Raw genomic sequence first — 6,119 nt, 5'->3', positions numbered from 1 at the left:
AGGCCAGGATTTCTGTCCCCAGGCCTGGATTTCTGTCCCCAGGCCTGGGTTTCTGTCCCCAGGTGTGGATTTCTGTCCCCAGGTGTGAATTTCTGTTCCCAACCCTGGGTTTCCATGCATTTCCCCCCAGTCCCACCTGCAGCCCCAGTGCACAGGGCTGGGTTTGGTTCTCTGTCCCTGCAGCTCCTGCAGCCCTGGGTTAATGGTCTGGCACTAAAGCACCACAGCCTGACTCACACAAGGCAGAGGGATGCAGATTATTCTTCTCCCACACAAATGGTGCACCATTCATTTGGTTTGTATCAATAAAATCGAAGCTGGTCAGAGGCACACTAGAGACAGTGAGAACAGGGCAGCTCCTGAGGGGGGGAAATGTCCTCACTGTTGGAGCCAACACCCTCAGGTGTGCTCCTGCTCCTCACCCTCAGGGAAGGGCTCCAGCGCCAAACCCTGCCCATCACCCCCAGCACTCAGCTTCACCTCTACATCAAGAGTCCCGGATCAGAAATCCCATTTAGGAGTGACTGGGATAGCAAGGACAGTGTGTCACACTAGAGCTGGGCTTGCGTTGCTTTCTGGCAGAAAAGAGAAAATAAAAATTAAAAACCTCATCCAAGGAGATGGGACTTACAACACTTCAAACAAGTCTAGCTGGAGTAAAAAGTAGTGGAACAAAAAATAAACGTGGGCAGTTAAATTTATTGAGGAAAGCAGTTTTGCTGTGCTGGAAGAACTGACCTGACAAACAGGATCCCAAAGCGGAACAAAGGCTCAGCCAAATTTCAAGGTTGCTAAAACTCAGTCAAGGAAAGTCTCAGTGATCTACAACAAAAAGGAAAATGGATCCAAGTCTAAAAGGAAGAAACAGAGAAACCAGGGAATGCTGGGGAAAAAAATAGCAAGAGCTCAGCAGAAAATGAGCAAAACCTCGTGTTCCGAATACACAGATCGTGTTGGGAGCTCCAGAACAGCTCCAGGAGAGCTCCAGGACAGCTCCGGAAACAGCTCCAGAACCGCTCGCGAACCGCTCCGGAACCGATCCGGAACCCGATCCGGAACCGCTCCAGAACCCGATCCGGAACCGCTCTAGAACCGATCTAGAACCGCTCCGGAACCCGATCTAGAACCGCTCTAGAACCCGATCCGGAACCGCTCTAGAACCCGATCCGGAACCGCTCTAGAACCGCTCTAGAACCGCTCCGGAACCCGATCTAGAACCGCTCTAGAACCGCTCTAGAACCCGATCCGGAACCGCTCTAGAACCGATCTAGAACCGCTCTAGAACCCGATCCGGAACCGCTCTAGAACCGCTCCGGAACCCGTTCCAGAACCGCTCTGGAACCGCTCCGGAACCCGCTCAGGAACCGCTCCAGGACAGCTCCAGGGCAGCTCCAGGACAGCTCCAGGACAGCTCCAGAACAGCTCCAGGGCAGCTCCAGGACAGCTCCAGGGCAGCTCCAGGGCAGCTCCAGGGCAGCTCCAGAACAGCTCCAGGACAGCTCCAGGACAGCTCGAGGACAGCTCCAGGGCAGCTCCAGGACAGCTCCAGAACAGCTCCAGGACAGCTCTAGGACAGCTCCAGGACAGCTCTAGGACAGCTCCAGGGCAGCTCCAGAACAGCTCCAGAACAGCTCCAGAACAGCTCCAGGACAGCTCCAGGACAGCTCTAGGACAGCTCTAGGACAGCTCCAGGGCAGCTCCAGGGCAGCTCCAGAACAGCTCCAGAACAGCTCCAGAACAGCTCCAGAACAGCTCCAGGGCAGCTCCAGGACAGCTCCAGGACAGCTCTAGGACAGCTCCAGGGCAGCTCCAGGGCAGCTCCAGGGCAGCTCCAGGACAGCTCTAGGACAGCTCCAGGGCAGCTCCAGGGCAGCTCCAGAACAGCTCCAGAACAGCTCCACCTGCACCCGCAGCAGGCACAGCCTGGAGCAGTGCTGCTTTCCCTGCTTTTTCCATCAGCTCACAGCACAGCTCCACTTTGGGCTGCCTGTGACCCCCATCTCCACAGCAGCATTTCCTTGGAGTGTCTCCCACACCTGTCCTGGCTTCAGGGGAAGCGCTCAGTGCGCGCCAGCCAGAGCTGACGGGTCCCAAGGCTCAGATAAACCATTCCAGGAGCCTCCCGAGCTGCAGAGCAGATGTGAATTCATTCCCTGGGCATTGGCAGTCTGGGCACAGGCAGCCAGAGCTGCAGTCACACGGAGACAGTGAATTCCTGCTTCCAAAAGCAGCCGGAGGAAGGGAGTGGAGCTGCCGCAGCCTCGGCAGGCGCTCTCTGCATCCACTCCCTTCCCCAGCTGTAAAACATGGGATTAATGTCAGCCATCGCTCACCTCCCCAGGCTTGGCCATCACAGAAATTTTCTAAAAAAGGCAAAAATGATCTTGCCTGCATCTGTGTTCTCTGTCCCCTCAATCTCACCCCACTGGGAGCAGCCTCCATGGGCTCTGATAAATGCCAGTGCTGGAGCCTGGGCTGGGCACAGCCCCTGTCCCCAAGGCACAGCTCTGTCCCCAAGGCACAGCCCCTGTCCCCAAGGCACAGCTCTGTCCCCGAGGCACAGCTCTGTCCCCAGGGCACAGCTCTGTCCCCAAGGTTCCACTGCCCCAGCAAAGCCCAGCACCAGCCTCCCGAGCCCATGGACCCGTCCCAGGCTGGGTGTGCTGGGAGTGCAGGGTGACCCTAGAGGAAAGGCCTGGTAAGATCAGGCCTTGCTGTTTTGGCTGGGCTAAGCCAGCCTGTTAACTTCCCATGAGAAGAAAATACAGGAATGAGAATCAGTTTGCACAACAATCTATTCTTGTGAAGAAAACAGTCTGCACCTGCACAAATAGAAGTCCACCCTGTGAGAATTCACAAAGAAAATACATAAACACCTGTGTTAAAAAAGAGCCTTAGCACGTACACACCCAAACACCTTCTGACCAATGAACTGAGTGGCAAGAAAGATATTAATCACTTAGCATTAAACACAGTAACTTGAACTGGATAAAAATAGGCTGTAACATTGAAGTACATCTTTTGCCACTGAAACTTTGAAGTGTTGTGTCCTCCTTGTCTGTGACTATTTTGACAAGCCACACGGCCAACCCTGCCAGCGTCACCCCGGCCGTGCCAGGGCATGGGGCACACAGGGACAACTCCCCAGCCCCCCCAGGAAAGCACAGAAACACTCAGAAAATGAGTGTTCAATAACACAGAGTTATTCAAGGCTTATGACTCGAGAATCTCAGCCAGCTCGCTTCATCCAAGAGTGCAAAATCTCCGCACAATGGGAGCTTCTGAGGAGAGGTAGCTTTGAAAAGCAAAGTAAAAAGCAAAGTAAAAAGCATAACAAGGCACAGGGGAGCAGGAACTAAACAAACCCGGCCCAGAAATAGGCACTGGCTTTTGCCAGGCAGGGATGTACCATGGGAGCCACTTAAAAGGAACTCAGCCTGGTGTGGTTTCTTTGTATATTTTTATCGATTCCCTTTAAATTTCTGGCCAAAGAGAATTTCAGTCCTGAGCCGGCAGTTCAGGAGAATTTTGTAACTTAATCTGCAAGAGGTCAGTTTGGAGGTTTGTAAGAAAGTTCCCCCAACAACAGCACACTGAGCTCTGGAACTGCAGAGAGGCCCTGGCAGAGCTGACCCCACATCAAGTGACCCCACACCCAGTGAGTGACCCCACACCCAGTGAGTGACCCCACACCCAGTGAATGACCCCACACCCAGTGAGTGACCCCACACCCAGTGAGTGACCCCACACCCAGTGAGTGACCCCACAGCATGTGGCCACCAGACCAAGTGGCTCCAAGCCCTGTCCAGCCTGGCCTGGGACGCTCCCAGGGATGGGGCAGCCACATCTGCTCTGGGAAACCTCTGCCAAGGCTCCCCTCCCTCAGTTGTTCCCAGTTCCTGACCCAGATCACCCTTTCAGGACTCCTTGTGCTGAAAATGCACTGATGCTCGTTACACTTGTCCATTTTCATCCCACATGGGGCCACCTCCATCCCCTGCCAAGTGCTGACAGCTCAGGGACACCGACAGGCACTTGGAGTTTCTCCTATTGGTTTCATGGAATTATTTCTGCTTTTCTCGCTCATTTTTAGAAAAGGGATAGATTAATTCCCATAAAAATATTTCAGTTATTATTCCCAGGGTATTGTTTGCTTTCCCCTTTCTTTCTTTTTGTACTTTCAGTAGCAGTGAAAAAAGGATGAAGAAAAATAAATGACATTATCAGCCATTTTGAGAACAAAACTGAAAGTTTTCGAAAGTCCCTTTATAGTGTTCATTGCTTCCATGACATCAAAGTGGTTTTCTCTTGAGTAAGCAGTTGACTTTTAAACCATGGGACAGATGAAGAAAGCAAATTTCACAGAAAATAATGATAATTTAAAAGTAATTTTTCCAAGTGAAAGTATTTTAAAATGAAATCCATAAAAATAAATCTAAGCACTTCTTAGCTTAACCTAAGATGATTTAAGAGACACAAATGAGGGATGTTCCTACTGCCAGGAAGGGATGAAGGTCACGCTGGAAGCTTCCTTCGCTCTTCCCCATTTCTGTATTGGAGCAGTTCTCAAAGCACCTGCCAGATTTTAAATGAGGTGCAGGGCTGGAGGTCTGGAATTGGGAAGCACCATTGGGATGCTCAAGCCCAGCTGCCCACGCCCTCTGCCAGGCATTGCTGGTGACACTTTGGTGTTCACCCTTTGGTCAGGCTGGATTTTGGGCAAGGTTCTTCCCCCAGAGGTGCTGGCACTGCCCAGGCTCCGCAGGGAATGGGCACAGCCTGAGGCTGCCAGAGCTCCAGGGGCCTTTGGAAACTCTCCAGGGATGCCCAGGGTGGGATCTGAGGGGTCTGGGCAGGGCCAGGAGTTGGGCTGGGTGATCCTGCTGGGTCCCCTCCATGAACTCATGGAATGTTTTTGTCCCACCACTGGCCTGACGTGCTTTCAGGAACACTTGAGTGGGAGGGAGGCAGCTCAGTCCAGCACAGCTCCTGCCCATTCCCAGCCCCAGCATTCCATGGAGCCAGCCCTGGTGCTGTACATCCCCTCACTGCAGCTGTGCTCGGGAAATATCTGCTCCAAGAGCACTGCAGGTAAGGTCCTGCTCTGCTGGAGATCAGGCTGCAGTGGGAGCAGCCCACACTCCTCTCCCCATCAATCACAGGGCCCCACACCGGCTCTGGCACTGGATAAACAATTGATGATAACAGACAGGGCAATACCTGTTTTAAATGGCTCAGTGAACCAGGAAAACACTGCACCAACTCCCCGCTGTACCTCACCCTGCCGGTCTCCAGGCAGCAGGGGTGACTGGTTTGAATATGAAACATGAGGGCTTTGTGTCATTCACAGTTTGTTCCAGCAGTGTAAATGTGACTGTTCCTGCCCAGCCATCAGGAGCAGCACCCACCCCAGCCCACCCCTGTTTCCTCCAGGAAAGCCAAAGCTGGCTGCTGATTTACCTGGTGCAGCCCAGGGCAAGCCCAAGAGCTCTGGCAGGGGACGAGGTCCCCATGTGTGGGGCTGGATGTCCCCATGTGTGGGGCTGGATGTCCCCATGTGTGGGGCTGGATGTCCCCACATGTGGGGCTGGATGTCCCCACATGTGGGGCTGGATGTCCCCACGTGTGGGGCTGGATGTCCCCACATGTGGGGCTGGATGTCCCCATGTGTGGGGCTGGATGTCCCCATGTGTGGGGCTGGATGTCCCCACATGTGGGGCTGGATGTCCCCACATGTGGGGCTGGATGTCCCCATGTGTGGGGCTGGATGTCCCCATGTGTGGGGCTGGATGTCCCCACATGTGGGGCTGGATGTCCCCACATGTGGGGCTGGATGTCCCCATGTGTGGGGCTGGATGTCCCCACGTGTGGGGCTGGATGTCCCCACGTGTGGGGCTGGATGTCCCCACATGTGGGGCTGGATGTCCCCACAGGGATGGACACAGGCGCTGCTGAGGCACAGCTCATCCTGCCTGGGGGCTGAGGCTGCACTGGCTTCATGCCAAATACAAAAAGAAACCTTGCAGCTTCAGTGTTTCAATCAAATAAAAGGCTTCATTCCACATGAGATGCCTTTTCCCCCTTCATTCTCGGGTCAGTGAACTGTCACCCTGCTCCTG

This window comes from Cyanistes caeruleus, chromosome 11 (assembly GCF_971803275.1).
Source record: "Cyanistes caeruleus chromosome 11, bCyaCae1.hap1.1, whole genome shotgun sequence".
Lineage (NCBI taxonomy): Eukaryota > Metazoa > Chordata > Aves > Passeriformes > Paridae > Cyanistes > Cyanistes caeruleus.
Note: the sequence above shows the minus strand (reverse complement) of the source record.